This window comes from Myotis nattereri, assembly GCF_964212035.1.
Source record: "Myotis nattereri genome assembly, chromosome: 14".
In the NCBI taxonomy this organism is placed as follows: Eukaryota; Metazoa; Chordata; class Mammalia; order Chiroptera; family Vespertilionidae; genus Myotis; species Myotis nattereri.
In genome coordinates, this window is record NC_138089.1 from 33,020,562 (window position 1) to 33,037,440 (window position 16,879).

The 16,879-nt window shown below is 40.4% G+C and overlaps 1 protein-coding gene across 1 annotated transcript in view; it reads right to left on the bottom strand.

The window, feature by feature from the left end:
• Nucleotides 1-15,083, bottom strand: part of SLC35G2 (solute carrier family 35 member G2) — a 30,441-nt gene extending 15,358 nt beyond the window's left edge. The window contains exon 1 of the mRNA XM_081106166.1: nt 14,902-15,083. The gene's annotated coding sequence lies outside the window, so the exon portion shown is untranslated. The remainder of the gene's footprint in view (nt 1-14,901) is intronic.
• Nucleotides 15,084-16,879: the final 1,796 nt, after the last annotated feature.

Sequence of the window (16,879 nt, forward strand, 5' to 3'; positions counted from 1 at the left end):
ATAAAGTCGGTATTATAATCTCCATTTTAATGTGAGGAAATAGGTTCCGGGAGGTTAGGTCACTTGCAAGCCAGTGGTGACATAACCTGTTAATGGTAGGGACAAGATTCAGATCCAGATCTGCCTTCCCAAACCCTTTCTTCTATACTACACTGCAGAGTAACTATCCATGGTGGGCAGAATAATGATCCTCAACCCCTCACAGAGATGTCCACATTCTAATTCCCAGAACCTGTGAATACATTATATGACAAAGGGGAATTAAGGTTGCAGATGGAATTAAGGCTGCTAATCAGCTAACCTTAAAATAGGAAAACTACCCTGGATTATCTAGTTAAGTCCAATATAATCAGAAGGGCCCTTAAGTGGAAGACAGCAACAGGAAACTCAGGGGAGATATGAAAACAGAAGCAAGGTCAGAGTGATACAATGCAAGGACTCAGCCTTCTGTTGCTGGCATTGAAGATAAGAAGGGAGTCATGAGCCAAGGAATATGGGCACTCTCTAAAACTGGAAAAGGCAAGGAAACGAGTCCTTCCCTTGATCCTCTAGAAGGGAACAGACCCAGCCAACACCTTGGTTTTAGTCCAGTGATGCACGTATTAGACCTCTAACTTACAGAACTGCAAGATAATAAATTTGTGTTGTTTTAAGCCACCAAGTTTGTAGGCAATTTGTTACAACAGCTAACAGAAAACTCACACCATAATTCTGTGAACATCTAAAGATTAGATTTTTATTCTTAGAAAACTCACAAAAGGTATATATAAAAGAACTCCCTACATGCTATCCATGATATTCCCTAGAAAAGAATTTTTTTAAGATCTGGGAAATTGCCCTGGCCAGATCGCTCAGTTGGTTGGAGTGTTGTCCCATGCACCAAAATGTTGCAGGTTCAATTACCAGTCAGGGCACATATTGAGGTTGTGAGTTCAATCCCCAGTCAGGGAGCCTGCAGAAGCAGCCAATTGATGTTTCTCTCTCAACCTGATGTTTCTCTCTCTCCACCTCCACCCTCCCTTCTACTCTCTCTAAAAATCAATGGGAAAAAATACCCTTGGGTGAACATTAAAAAACAAAACAAAAACAAGAATTGCTAAATTAGGGATTTTTAAAATATAAAACCATGCATTCTTGGAAATATGCCTGGAGACCCCGCTTGAAATCTGCTCCTCCAGCCCTTCCACTGATTTTAAAAACTTCCGATTCTTTGTGTTACATTATCTTTCTGATTCCTAGTATTATACCTCTTTCTCTTTGAAAGAGCTAGAGTGAGTTTTGTTATCTGCAACTAAACCCTGTCAAATATACAGACACACTGGCAAACCATGTAATATTTACAATGGAATCCTGTCGTCAAGGAACCTTTCCTGCCTACTCTGCTCTTAACAATATTATTTTAATACAGATGCCAGTAAAGCATTAATATTTTGAAATTTATGGAAGAGTATCCATTCACATATAATGACAGACTAGTGAATCAAAGACCGAAGATAATGCTGGTGATCCCTTCAATAGCCTTAAATTGCTATTAACTCTTTTCTTGATGAGATAGGATGGTGTATAATAGTAATTTATAATAGATAATTTGCCTACATTTTGTTCCTCATGTAGTTATTATTTGGCGAAAATAGCCTACAATTTGTCAAGAAAGCTAGAATCGATTTTTGAAAGAATCTCCCAGCATGGGTTGGTAGACTGAGATAATAATAACTTAAGGTTTCTTTAACGATGGGTAGACAGCACTTTGAGCTCCTACTGAAGAAATGCTTGCCAATCGTGGTAAACATGGATTTAGGACTGCTAATTGGGACAGAATCTGAATAATTCTTTCAAGCTATCCTTTACTATTTTATGTGATTACTCTGGAAATGCAATTGTCAAGGCAAATTTGTTTTCTTATAACTCCCTCCAAACTCTGTCCACTCTCCCAACCACTTCTATTCAAATCTTCATCCAGAGCCAACTAGCAAATTCCAGGACAAGGGGCAAGCACTAATATTCACTCAGACCTCTGATAATTAATTATTATTATTTCTGAGAAGACTCAGAGCCACAGAGAAGAGCCTTCATAATATCACTCTACCTCTTCCCACATCCATGCTGGGCAGGACTTGTGAGAACATCTCAAGTTTTCTGGGTTGTGTGCAGCCCATGGTGGCTCCTTTAATTTGCCATTTCCACTGTTTCAAGAGATCTAGGCACCAAAGAGGGTGTGCCTTTGTGGCCTGGTGATTTCCATGAAAGGAAAAGAGTTTTCATGCATATTGTGTTCCTGGCAAACAAGCACATTTAATATATGCTGATTGAACAAAAATACTCAGTCCTGAACTGCATTCTACAACTGTTCCTTGAACTTCATTCCAACCTGCTATCAGCTATCACAAGCTTTGCTATTTATTCTCCCATTTCTATCTTGATTTCACCTTTGGAATCATGCTCACGTTGTTATTTTTGCCATTCAGCTGCAATTCCGACTCTTTGTGCAGGGATACTGGTTCCAGATCCCTGAAGAACCCCCATCTCTTGGTTTGGCCTACTCCTGGACTCTATGCTGGCCCAGGATTGTGAGAACACCCAGCTAGGTTTCACCTGGAAAGGGGTCAGCATCTCTGCAAAGTTCTTGGGGATTGAGATAACTTTCATTTGGGCTACATCATTAAAGAACTTCCAATCTAAAAATAGGAAGTTCCTGCCTGGAGAGTATTATGCTAAGAGAAATAAGCCAGAAAAAGACAAGTATCACATGATCTCACTCATATGGGGAATCTAAAGAACAAAACAAACTGATGAACAAGAGTCATAGAAGCATGGAACAGACTGTTGAATCTCAGAGGAAAGGCAGAGGTGGGTAGGTGGGAAGAGATTAACCAAAGAACTTGTATGCACATATGTATAACCTATGGACACAGACAATAGTGTGGTAAAGGCCTGGGGTTGGGGGCGGGTGTGGGCTAAAAGAGGTCAAAAGGGGAGAAAGGAGATATCTATAATACTTTCAACAATAAATATTTAAATAATAATAATAATAGAAAGCCCATTCATCATACCTCCTTGTCATTTGAAGCAGATCCTGAATCATCCACCCACCAGGAAGAAATAAGGAAAAAAACCTAAGTTACCACCCTTAGTCATGTCCACAAATCATATGGGAAAAAAAAACAGCCTATAGCCAATATAAAGGGAGTACTTGGGGATGAATTCTGATGTTTATATCCACATTATTTTTTTAAAATATATTTTTATTGATTTCAGAGAGGAAGGTAGAGGAAGAGAGAGATAGAAACATCAATGATGAGAGAGAATCATTGATCAGCTGCCTCCTGCATACCCACACTGGGGATCAAGCCCACAACGCGGGCATGTGCCCTAGCTGGGAATTGAACCATGACCTCCTGGGTTCATAGGTTGACACTCAACCACTGAGCCACACCAGCTGAGCCACATTATTAATCAGTTATTGATCTTATTATAAACTGTTATTGGGTTGAAAAATTAGTAGAATATGAAATCCTTCACTCCCTCCAGGAGCCTCTTGTTCTTGGGAAAAATAATTTACTCTGAGGCTGAAGAATGGCAAGCTTGTTGCATTTTGGAATATGGTTTTGGTGCTCTGAGCTTGACAGTTCATTCTTTAGAAAGGGCTAGGTTCTTATAGCAATAGCTAACTTTTGAATCCACAGCCATTGACTGAGTCCCCTGTCCCCGTCAACCATCTCACAAATGCACCTTATTACTCAGAAGAATCAGGGGATAAATCAGTCCAAATCTGTCCTCATCACTGTACTTCGCTGGTAACAGGCCAAATATGACATCATCTGTGAGGATCACTCCCTGAATGCTAGCAGATGCACAACAGCACCAAGACTGGATGACAGCTTACCTATTGTAGGCTAGAAGGGACTTGGGGCACATAAGGCTGAAGAATAAGCTCCTCAGCATGTTAGCAAACATCAGCTTAAAAGAGGAATGCTTCTGTGAAAAAGAATTCTTATTTTGAGCGAAAAGCAGAAGCTGCCCAAGAGGGTGTGGGTCAAGGCTGCTTTTGTGGGGCTGGATGAGGCTGAAGCTGGGGATATGGCTGGTTAGGTTGGGGATGAAGGCTGCTTAGTTGAACCAGGAAAGGCAATTGGTATTGGATTCCAGAGTGGGCCAGGCTGGGAGGAGCAAAGTAGGACGTGGTCTAACGGGTCTAAGAAGAGTTGGGTTAAACTGGCCTATGGGAGAATGGAAGAGGCCCGAGGATTTTGCTGATCTCTATACATCTGGATTTATAGGAGAGGAGAAAATTATAGCTAAGAAACGTGGAGATGAAGTGAGGTAAGGAGAAATCTGATGGAATGGGTGTGAGGGTTATGGGATTGATGGGAAAGAGAAGTAGAAAAGATGTACCAAACAAGTGGCCTAGTCCAAGTTTGAGCTGGAGACTCAGCTGACAGATCTAGGGCAGAAAGTTAGGGAAGGTATAGGGTTGCCAGCTGTGCAGGAGTTGCTAGGACTCAACACCTGTCTCTAGGACGGGCAAAGACTGAGAGAAAGGAAAACTAAAGAGCAGAAGGTGGAAAATCAGTCTGATTAGAGCTGGGTTAAATATTCTCTTTTGCCAACAACTTGGAAGCACTGGGCCTGTTACTTACTATGTAAGCAAAATTGAACTGAGAAGCCTGACTCCTTTATATTCAATGGCGGTTAATGACTTTAGTAGATTGTAATGAACCATGCATACCAGGAAAGGAAAGGGTTAACTGAGGGTAAAAAAAAAAAAAAAAAAAAAAAAAAAAGCAGCCTATGTGGCAGTTTTCAAACAAGAAGGCTGATTTGGCTTGTGTGAAGGCAATGATGCCTGATTTGGAGCTGAGCAATTCATGTCGTACTGTGTTAAAATCCATTCTGGCACGCTGTGATGAATGTGTCGGCTGGCAGCTAAGAACTTGCTGGAATGCAGGAGCCTTTCACCATTTATAATCGACACGTCCCCTTCCAGGAAAGAGCCATTCTCATCTCTGAAGCAATGGACTTATCAATTTGCATAAAATATGCCATTCTCAATGAACACAGATTTATCATCTACCACTTTTCAACTGTCTTTTAAAAAAGCAAATCAGTTAAATGCAATGAGGCATCATCTTTAAATTCAGCTATGCTTGGTAAATCTTTTTAAGAGTGGCAGGGAGTCCTGCTAGAAGGGGAAAAGGCAGGAATAAAATGATCCTTTTCTATTTCCACGATCTTTGCGTATGTATCTAAGTGGTTAAATCACCAATTAGGTTAGATGCTAATTAAATGTAAAACGGATTACAGGGCTATTCTGATATGCTTGTTAAAGTTGTACGTATTGGTTGCTTATCCTTTACCTAACTCTCATGAGAAAGAATGAAACAACCTATCTGTATACAAAGAAGCCTGCCAACCCCCCAGGATTTACATCAGTTCCCGAACAAAAAAGGAATACCCAGGGTCAACAGTCTATTCTCAAATACCGCATATACCACCTGCTCACATTTATCCTGTACCTGCTGCTGTTTATCCAAGAGAAAGCCAAGACTGAAATCCCTTTTGAGGATAAGACTTATGGAAATGCCAGAGAATTAGTCCAAATTTTTAAAAATTTGGTTTTTTAATCATAACATTTAATCATAACATTCTTCACACTAGATACATCACACAATGAAATTGTAATTCAGTCATATCCCCCTTGTACCACATTTTATCAAACTTAGATAAGATAAGGCAATTTTAAAATGGTAACCAGATGCCATCTTGTTTCAGACCATATCATAAGTCAAATTTTAAATGAAACTGGCAAAACCTGGTTGGTTAAATGGCATAGCTAGATTTATTAATATATATGTGTGTATTCATATATATATATATATATATATATATATATATATATATATATTCCCATCATTGGTAGGGACAAGCACAGTATAATCCATCTCCTCAAGTGTTAATTTTACCAGCAACATTTTAAAAAAATATATTTTTATTTATTTCAGAGAGGAAGGGAGAGGAAGAGATAGAAACATCAATGATCAGAGTAAACCATTGATTGGCTGCCTCCTGCGTTAGACCGAGCCCGCAACCCAGGCATGTGCCCTTGACCAGAATTGAACCTGGAAACTTTGGGTCTGCAGGTTGACGCTCAATCCACTGAACCAAACCAGCTAGGGCAACATTTATCAAAATGTAAGAGGTGTGCACTCTTTGACCCAGTAATGCCATTTCCAGGAATATATCCTAAGGAGATCACTAGTAAAGTACATAAAGATGTCATTCAAAGATATGCATCATGGCTTTCTTTGCACAATGAAAAATTGAAAATAATAATTGTCCTCTAATGGGAGACTGATTAAATAAAAACATCAATGCAATATTATGCAGTCATCCCAAAACATTATGTATTATATATCTGTTGACATAAAAAATCTTCATGTCACATTGCTAAGTAAAAAGAAATGTATAAAAGAGTATTCATGGTATGGTTCTATTTATATAAAACAATGTATATCTATATTTATGGTGAGATTTCAATTATTCAGAATTCCTTCCTTTTACTTTAAATTTTTTTCCGTATTTAAAAATCAGGAGGGGGAAAATCAAGCTATTTTCATCAGAAGAAAAAAACAAAATATTACTCTTTATTTCAGTCAGACCAGAATAGTCACCCAGGAAGACAAATGTAGCTGTTGTATTTCTGTACCTTCTGTCGGAAGGAAAACTGTGGATAAACAGACCATGCTACCAAGAGAATTTGAATCAATGGTGTCTAGAACCCAAACCAAAACAGAGGTGAAATACTAAATAAACTAAGGAGGATGCCTTCATCATACATAGTGTTGAAAGAATTAACTCATCGTGCATATGTGCGTGTATTACTATATTTTGTGACTAACAAAAAAAATGTGGATTCCAAATGGCAACAAAGAATATAATATAAATACCATTGATTTTTCTTACATAAGTTACCACTCCATAAATTTTCGTGTTAATGGGGAAAAATCTGACCTGAACAGATGGACCTCATACTGTTTTCTAAAACATGAACAGATTTCTGATCTTCTGGACCAGGAAATGAAGTCAGCACTAAAACAATAGACACTATCATCCACCTCCTAAAATTTTAATTTAAGAGGCTGCTAATAAAAGCAACATTTCCCTCTGTAGAAATATAGCACAATGATTATGTTTCTGTCTTAATGGATCGTGCTCTTCATACAGTAACTAAACATAGTGGGATATTTGTAACACCAGAGGTACTGGTTGACTGATTCCCGAACTACACCAATTTTGGAGAACTGTCCTTAGCAGGTGGCTACCTACACCCTTCATTCTTCAAGTTTCCAGGTTGGAAGGCACAACCCCAAGGGCTGCCATTCTGCCTGGTTAAATCTTCATCTCATTCGCCCAAGGGCCTCATTTCCTTGAGCATCTTCACAAGAGCAGTTTCACAAATAGATGCCCTTGGGCTTGAAGACCCAGTAAAGGGGTCTCTGTCAAGTAATTAGCAGCTTTGAATTTTTTCCCCTGTTCCATCACTGTCTAGCTGTGCAACTAGCCTGAGGCTGTGAGGAGGCTGGTGAGGCCAAAGGACTGGGCATGAGGAGGAGCTGGGGTCAAGGAGGTGGCCCGTGAGTTCAGGATATTGGTTATATAAAAGGAAAATGAGCAAGTAGTTAAATATATTGATAATGGAAGTCATATTTCTCACCATTAGAGAAGGAAGTTACAAATAGAAAAAAGGTGAAGACTAGAATGAACCCTGTAGTATTAGAGTCGGATTTATTAAATTCATCAATTTTAACATAGAGATTAATTAATATAAAGAGATTTCTAAATTTATAGAAATAGAGATGTATGTGTATACGTGTTTGTCAGTTTCCTGATTCTGTCTCTTACAGTGGCTTAAAAATAAGGACACCCAATAGCAATGACCACACCTAGCACCCAGATTTACATTTTCTATTAAAAAGAATCAGGGCTGGTTGGAGAAATAGCTTTTGAAATGACTGAAATGGTTAGGGCAGGAAAAGCACAAGATGAGCCTAAAACATCTTACACTAGAAAGTATTTCAATAAAAATATATCTGTGTCAAAAGCACATGAAAACCAGCTTGAATGGGATTCCAATGGCCAAATTTCAGCATCAAAATCAATAATAATAATAATGGCCTATAATCCATTGAGTAAAACAGAAATCCACAAGTCCATACTGATGTAAAAGAATGAATTAAAAAAAGAGAGCGAGAAAACTCTTCCTTGCAATAGAATACCAACTAGTAAATGTAAAATAAATGTTGAATTTAGAAAAATTGCCATTTGACAGTCATCACATAATAATATATTCAAGCAAAAATCATCATAAAATATGTGACTGAAAGTTTGTTGAAGAACAGAATGTTTACATAGTCTCAAAGTATCTCCCCACAAAATGCTTATTAATTACAAAAGGAAAAATATCTTTACAGTGGAGAAGTTATCACCTTAACCAAGTCATCAAAGTTAACACCAGTAACAAAAGGACAAATCAATAGTGTGTCTTTTAATAAGATAAACTGAGAAGAACACAATATCACTTTTATCGTATTCCTACCAAAAATGTATAATTTGCATCTAATCATGAAGAAACATCAAACAAAATGAGGGACATTCTACAAAATTAATTGCCCGAACTTTAAAAAATGTCAAGGTCACTAAAGAAAAGGAAGGAAGGAAGAATGGTCACAGCCCTGACCTGTATGATTCAGTTGGTTGAGCACCATCCATACATGGAAAAGTTGCCAATTGAATTCCTGGTTAGGGCACATGCCAGGGTTGCAGATTCCATCCCCAGTAGGGAATATTGCAGGAAGCCCTGACCGAGAATCAAATCCAAAACCTTATGGTGTATGGGACAATGCTCCAACCAACTGAGCCACTTGACCAGGCTGAAAAGTAATTTTTACCCTTCATTAATTTAGGCAAAATTATGATATTGAGACTGTATAAGTCATATATACAAATGTATATCTACCGTTATGTATACACATATATGATATATACACTAGCATGTCTATATTTAATATAGGGTAAATCATATACAATACCTTAATAATATACACAGAATTAAGTACCATGAGAACTGAAAAAGATTTTGGAATTCATCTATTCAATTCCTTTTTAAGTAACTATATCCTCTACAACATTCCCAATAATAGTACAGTTTCTGTTTCAATACCCATGAAACTAGGAAAGTCACTCCTCAAGGCAGCCACCTGGAAGTCATTCTCATGGTTAGAAAATTATTTTTTAACATTGAGTCAAAATTCTCCATATAATTTCCAGAGGCTGTTCTTATGTATTTCCTCTGGAGTCAATAACTAATTCCCTCTTCCATATGACAACATTTCAATATCAGGAACTACTATTTCCTACCCTCCTATCATGAGTTTTTCTTCTCCAGACTGAAAATCTTTCCTTTTTTCTATTATTTCATGTATAACTATGGTTTTCAGTCTTCTCACCACCCTTTTTTTTATTATTATTATTATTCTCACCCAAGGATATTTTTCCGTTGATTTTTAGAGAGGGTAGGAGAGGGAAAGCCAGAGAGAAACATCAATGTGAGAAACACATCGATTGGTTGCCTCCTGCATGCGCCCTGAACCAGGGCCTGGGCTGGGGAGGAGCCTGCATCTGAGGTACGTGCCCTTGATGGGAATTGAACCCAGGACCCTTTGGTCCACAGGCTGATGCTCTATCCACTGAGCCAAACCAGTTTGGGCTCTTCTCACCATTTTAACCACTCTTTCCTTTCTTTTTTTCCCCCATACAATGTCACTTTATTACTTGGGGAAAATTGGATAACTACTCTTTTCTATAATCTCTCCTATTGAGGAGATCATATTTCTGAGGTCAGCCTGAGACTACAACAGCTGTTCTGGCAGTCATTTAGTCAATATTTATTGAGTGTCTTTGATGCTAAGACATTATAAGAGATGAGATTAAGACAAACTTTCTTGCGCTGGCCGGGTGCTTAGTTGGTTGGAGTGTCCTCTTGTGTACAAAAAGGTTGCAAGATCAATCCCCAGTCAGGGCACATACCTAGGTTGTGGGTTTGATCCCTAGTTGGGGCCTGTATGGGAGGCAACGGATGGGCCTCTTTCTCTCTCTCTCTCTCTCTCTCTCTCTCTCTCTCTCTCTCTCTCTCTCTCCCTCTTTCTCTCTAAAAATCAATATCCTTGGGTGAAGATTTAAAAAGAGAGAAACTTACATGTTCATTTGAGAGAAAATATCTATAGTAACATGCCACAAAACAGATGCAAGTGCTATACACATTAAAGGAAGGAAATTATAAAATTAAATATGTTATTTGCTTTAACATCAGAGTACTAAAGAACAAAGCAAAAGTAATGAAAATTCCATACTAAACCTATTTTGCTTGGGGATAGCATGAAAATTGGTAAAAAATGGCACACTATATTTAAGACACATTAAAAGAGAAACTTCCAGATTAGAATTATCACACAGTTTTAGAAGACACAAGGGTTTATATAGTCATTTTACCCTTGAGAGCTCTGACAATAGGATCAATAATCATTTGTCCAGAATAATTTACATGCAACTTTATAGGGAGGCAAAAAAAAAAAAAAAAAAAGACTATTGGTCTAGTAAAAAAAAAGACTAGACTATTACCAGGCTTATAACAAGTTCTCTAAATGTTATTATTTTACTTAATCCCACAACAACCCCAACAAAGTAGAAACTAACATTACTCAAATAATAATAATAATAGCCATAAGTGAAGCTTACTTTGGTGCTTATTATGGCAGCCAGGCTCCAAATCCAGGCTGTCATCTTCCAGCCCAATTTGAGGCCATAACTACTTATTACCAAACAAAACGATCTCAGGCAAACTACCACTCACATCCCCACAATCTTCCTGATGAACTATTCAAGAAGCTTCTCACTGAACAATCTGTTCCTCCTCTGAGTTCAAGAAGAACACTTGCTTCGGGGCTCTATTATAGTACTTGCCACACAGTATCACTGTGAATTGTGTATGTAACACTAACCCCTGATAAAGTGTTACTGTTCCAAGAACAGAGATCGAGCATGTTCTTATCTTCTTGGTATCCCCAGGTCATAGGACAATGCCAGACTCAACAAATGCTGGGAGAATGAATGAGTCCTGTAGCATAGCTTTGGAGAAAGTCACTCTCTTAACAGGTGACCTCTAATTCCGTGATTCAGAGCTTTGGTTGCCACCATTCTGCAACCTAACTCTTATCTTCTATCTCCTAACTCGAAATTAAGGGAATCCAAGAGGTAATGTGAGTATCTGGCTTTAGTTCATTACCACCATCAGCAGCCTTATTCACCTTTGGGATCCTCACCCTATGTAGAACAATGGCTCATCCAGAGTTACACAGAGACCAGAGGTAAAATAAATGGGAAATTAGATTACCTAATATTTCTACTTTCCTTTATCAAGCTCTTTTTAAAATTTTTAAAAATATGTTTTTATTTATTTCAGAGAGAGGAGAGGGAGAGATAGAAACATCAATGATGAGAATCACTTATCGGCTACCCCCTACACACCCCTTACTGGGGATCGAACCCACAACCCAGGCATATGCCTTGACCAGGAATCAAACCCTGACTCTTGGTTCATGGGCCAGTGCTCAACCACTGAACCATACCAGCCTGGCTCCTTAATCAAGTTCTTAAAATAAAAGCCAGAGTTCAGTAAAGCTGCTGGTACTTTGGAGTCTTAAATAAAAGGAAAGAGATACAAAGCAAGTGATTTTGATAAGTCAGGGAATGATTAACAAAACTTGAGTAAAGATGACTGGCATGTGGATTGAGTTCATATATAATTAAAACTGTGAAATAGTGTTAAGTGCACATAAAATATTATACAGGCCCACTGATCACACATAATTCTACAGCAATGACTACAGGAGAAACTAAAGCAAATAAATAGTTTAATGTGTATAATGCTATGTAAGTGCCAAATTTTGAAATTATATATGTACATTAACATTTATAAGGCAAAATAAAGTTTTTGTCCACAAAGGATAAAAAGCTCTGTGATCTTAGCTCATCTTTGACATTTCCTTACCACGTAGAAGGGTATTTCCTGTGCCCAAACTAGAAGGTAGGTAGATGAAAAGTGACAAAGGAGGAGGTACTGGTGTGATTACCATTCTCCTTCCCATACCCATGCCAGTGGCCAGCAGACAGTGTCAGTGAATATAACAATTTGGTTAGTTGGAGAATCTATTGCTAAGAGCAGAACCGCAGAAAGAAAACCATGTGTGGCGATGGAAAAGAGTACTTTGTCTGATTTTATAATCAAAATAATGCAGGAGAAACATGAGATAAGGATGGAAATATAGCAGTAGACCATAAGATCCTGGAATTGTGACTTATCAGAGTGTGTAAGAATACCATCCATGGTGCAAGGTGGCCTCTCAGCAAGGAAGATGAAACATGACTCATTACCAGTGAAATATTTAAAAGTGATAAGGAAAAAAAAAAAAGTGGGCCTGGTTAGAATATGATTAATGCCATCACCATTTTCTCGCCATCAAACTCCAATCCCAAACTGAAAGAGTATATTTCTACTAGGGTCACCAGGAAGCAGACTTCTTAAACACCTAATAATTGAGGAGGGTTCTAACCTCTATAATAACTGCAAAGTGTCAGGTTGCTAGATAGACAAACAACTGCTGAGATTAGCTAGGAGATCTAAGTGTCATTCCATGCACCAAAGGGCTATGGGTTCGATTTCTGGTCAGGGCACATATCTAGATTGTGCGTTTGATCCTGGGTTGTTTCTCTGTCTGTCTGTCTCTCTCTCAAAAAAAAAAATAGAAAACAGAAACAAAAAACATATCCTCAGGTGAAGATTAAAAAATTAAAAAGAATGAAGTGGGAGTAAAAACGTAGAGTTTAAAAAGTAATCTATAATAATAAAAGGGTACTATGCTAATTAGACCAGATGTCCTTCCTGACAAGGGGGGTGGGAGGAGTCAGCCCAGTCCCGGGTGCCTGGGGGCGGCCCAAAATGAGCTAAGATCTCATTTTCTCTGGGTTTATGCACTTCTCTAGTATCTAAACTTCTTACAATGAACATATTTTGTGGGAGAAAAATCATAGATATCAATGTTTTGAAAGATATCTTTGTAACTTTTAAGATGTTCATAAACCATATAACACCAGTATATTTGAAATTGCCAGAATTATAATACATCTCAAACACATTTTCTTCAGATAACTTCCCATAAGATTGTTATCTAGATATTGTTCTGTATTAAAATTTTCATTAATTCTTTTTGTTTAAACTTCCTTTAGGAATATCTACTTTGTATATACCTAATATGTCAATTTTATATCTTTCTAGACTATCTTTGTTTTGGAATGAAAATACTATATGTGTAAATAATTGCTCTGCAAAATATCAAACACTAATCCACAGGCTCTGTGACTTTGGAACAGATGATTATGAAAAGTAATGATTTTGCAGAGTTCAGAAACAATAGAGGTGTCAAAAAATAACGATGGATTACTAAAAAGCTCTGGAAAAGTGTGTGACTTGTAGTGTGTGATGGCGTTGGAAATGGACCAGTGTATTTACATGTGCGCTGTTCTTGTGTATATGTACATACTTTTATCCTACATATGTACAGATGAGATTCATGTTTATGCTCACTATGTGTACTTGCATATAGGTAATCAAGCCTGTTCCGCATACACTTTCTTTATCTACACCCCTAAGGCGACTCACGTTTGCCCGCAGGAAACTAACATCAACCCATCTGCAAAGGTTCGGGCCAGTTCCCTTCTGGCCATTGCCTTGGAGATGGGCTATTTCTGGCAAAAGTGCAGAATAGAGCTGCGAGTCGGGCCAAGCCCAGGAAGCACGCAGACGACGGAGCTTGAGGCACTTCAGCACCACGGACACGGTCAACCCCAATCAAAGTCTCTTCCCGCGGAGAGCGCCCCCACCCCCCTCCTAGTGCGTCACTACCTCGTGGCTCTCAATCATCACTCAGAAGCGGTCTGTCCGTCCCCTCCTTGGCAAGCCCGGCCAAAGCTTGGACGGAGATGCAGGTCGGTGCAGCGCCCCCACTCACCCCAACACGGAGTGTCCTTCCTGCTGCCAGCGCAACCCTTCTACCCACACCTCCTCTCAAAAGAGGCCAAACCGGGGCACGTGGCGTAGACACTCTATGGCGCCCGCAGGCGGGTCAGGGAGGGTCGGTGCTTTCCTCCCGGGTGGGAACCTGTCCTGGGCCTCCAGCCACTCGGCCACAGCCTGTCCCTTCCTCCACTGCCTGCTCACCCTTTTGTTGTTGAAAGATTTCTACAAACCGTTTATTCTCCACGAAAATCTCAATCCATATGGACTGGCGTTCAAGAATCACAGACATTGAGACAAGAGATTAACGGAAAATACTAATTTGGGCCATATTTCTAAAACCATCCAGGATTCTTAAAAAAAAAAACACAAAAAACTGTATTTGAAATCGAACCTTTGACTCCATAGGGGCTCACCCTTGTTTGGGTGGGCTTCTGGGCCCGAGGAAAGCAATCGCCCCTCGCCTTTATCACGGAGGTTGGCAAGGATCCATACACCCGACAGGAAACGGGGGTGCAGGGGTCGTAGTTGATGCTGACTCGACCGACCCGTGCCTGGGTTCTCGCAGAGAGCAGCGCAGGTAACTGGGGTCTCCGCAGCCCTTCAGACGTGAGCAGAGGGCGGGGTGCTTTGCCCAACCCCAAAACAGGGACTCTTCCCCTATAAGTGCCATGGCTAAAAACGGGTTATGGGGTTCGCGGCACGCTCCCACTTTCCTGTGGGGCTGCCGGGTCAGGGTCCCAGCCGCTGCCCTCCGGCTTTCGGGGCCCGATTACCTGCGTGTCGCGGCGAGGAAGGCGCGTTTGGTACTCCCGCCTGGACTGCCCGCTGCCCCACGCCTCAGCCCGCCGAGTCCGCCGAGCACTGTGCCAAGAAAACCGCCGCCCGGGCAGCTGAGGCTGCCAGGCGGGGCGGGGAGAGGGGCGCCGCCGGTGCGGGCACTGCGCCTGCGCTCTCCGCTGCCCACCTCCCAACCCCCGGTCGGTACCCACGTGGAAGAAGCCGAGGGATGCCCGGGATTGGTGCCTGAACTGAGGGACTTCCCCTACCGGCGCCGTGGGATAGTCCAAGGCCCCGGGAAACTGCCTGCCCAGGTCGTTTTAGCCTTTGTCCTTGTAGAGAACGGGTTTGAAGCGATCGCGGATCAACCAGGGTGACCCGGTCTTCAGGAAGGAGGCAGGGTGCAGCCTCAGTCCATTTCCACCTGTCTGTTTGCGTTTAGAAGTTGCAAGTCAACTCCTTGATATTTAAAAAATATGTCTAGCATCAGTACGTTCGTGGTCCAGGAAGGCCTTCCTTTGGGCATCCCCGAGTATATCTGCTATTTTACTAATCAGGTCTCTGAAGGAAGGGTCTCTTGATACTGCAGAATTGGGTCCTGGACTCAGGTGTATACCCTATCTCGTGCAGAATGAATATAGTCTCTTGGAAACAGATCTGAGTATCAAAGCAATGGACTAGATGCGTCAAGAGGACAGGCAGAAAAGCCATTGCCCTAAGCCAGGCAAGAAAGGGTGAGGCCCGAGCCAAGGTGCTAGCTGTGAGAAACGATAGGATGTAACTGCTGATTTTTCTTCTGTCCCCCCAGATCCACTCTTTACCCTGCCCTGTGATTCGGGGCTGACTTTTATGGACTATATAACTCTATTTGCTTTACTTGGTTTGGCCAATGGGAGACAGCTGCAGGAGATCACCGAGCAGAATATTATTATTCAGGACATCTCCCTACACCCACACTCTGTTAGCAGTGGTTGTATTTTTTTTATCTGAAACCCATTACTCCAATCCTGCGGCCCTCTCTATAGTTCTCTCTTGGTTCTGTTTTTCACTTGCTGCCCTTTCCCCTTTCAGGCCTGGGGCTGGTAATGACTCCCAGGGGTGTCCTTTAACCCTGCTCACACCTTTTTGAATACTCCTTTAAATTCTCAAATATCTGAATATGCCATGCCATCTTTTTCCTATTATCTTTTTTCCTACCATTCCAGGACACTATAATAGATTTTATTTCATTGTGGTTGGGAAGATTCATAAGAAGAAGGGAAAAGGTGTAAAAGAAAGATGGGGCTTTTAAAAAGTGATATATCTCCGTGACAGTTCCCTGGGCAGCCATCATGCTAGGTGATCTCCCCACTGGAGGCATCAAAGACAGTTTGAGGAGACTCAAGAATGGTATCCAGACCACTCATAACTAACGTTTTCACAAGAAGGCTGGGGGATCAACTGAGTGTCCAGCATAATAGAACTTTTGGATGTCTCTTGATATGGAAAGGCAATCTAGATCTTTATGGAACAAGTGTTGGTACTCTCCCAACCGCAGCTGGACTGCTTTTGAATGAGTCGATATTCTTAAATGTATTTATGAAGGAGCTGCTGAGTGAGGCAATTGTCACTGAGAGTCTCCGGCTGTTTCTGTAGAAAACTCCAAGAATGTTCCCAAAGAGGATGAGAATAAAAGGCAATAGAGCGAGTGACATCATTCAATTGTCCCTAGCACTCATATCAGCTTGGTCTGGATCCAGGACCTGACCATTTCTCTGACTTGCATAAAAACCAAACTGTTATAACTAGTTCAATTCTTCATCCAAACCCCTTCCAAAAAACACAAAACAAAACCCCGAGGCACTGTCTTGGCAAAACTTACCCAAAGGGAAGTCCAGGAGTAGCTGTTTGCAAACAGAATTAATGTTCAAGCAAACACACTATTTGTGCTGAATATAAATGAAACCAGAACAGAAAATTTACATGTATTTCTAG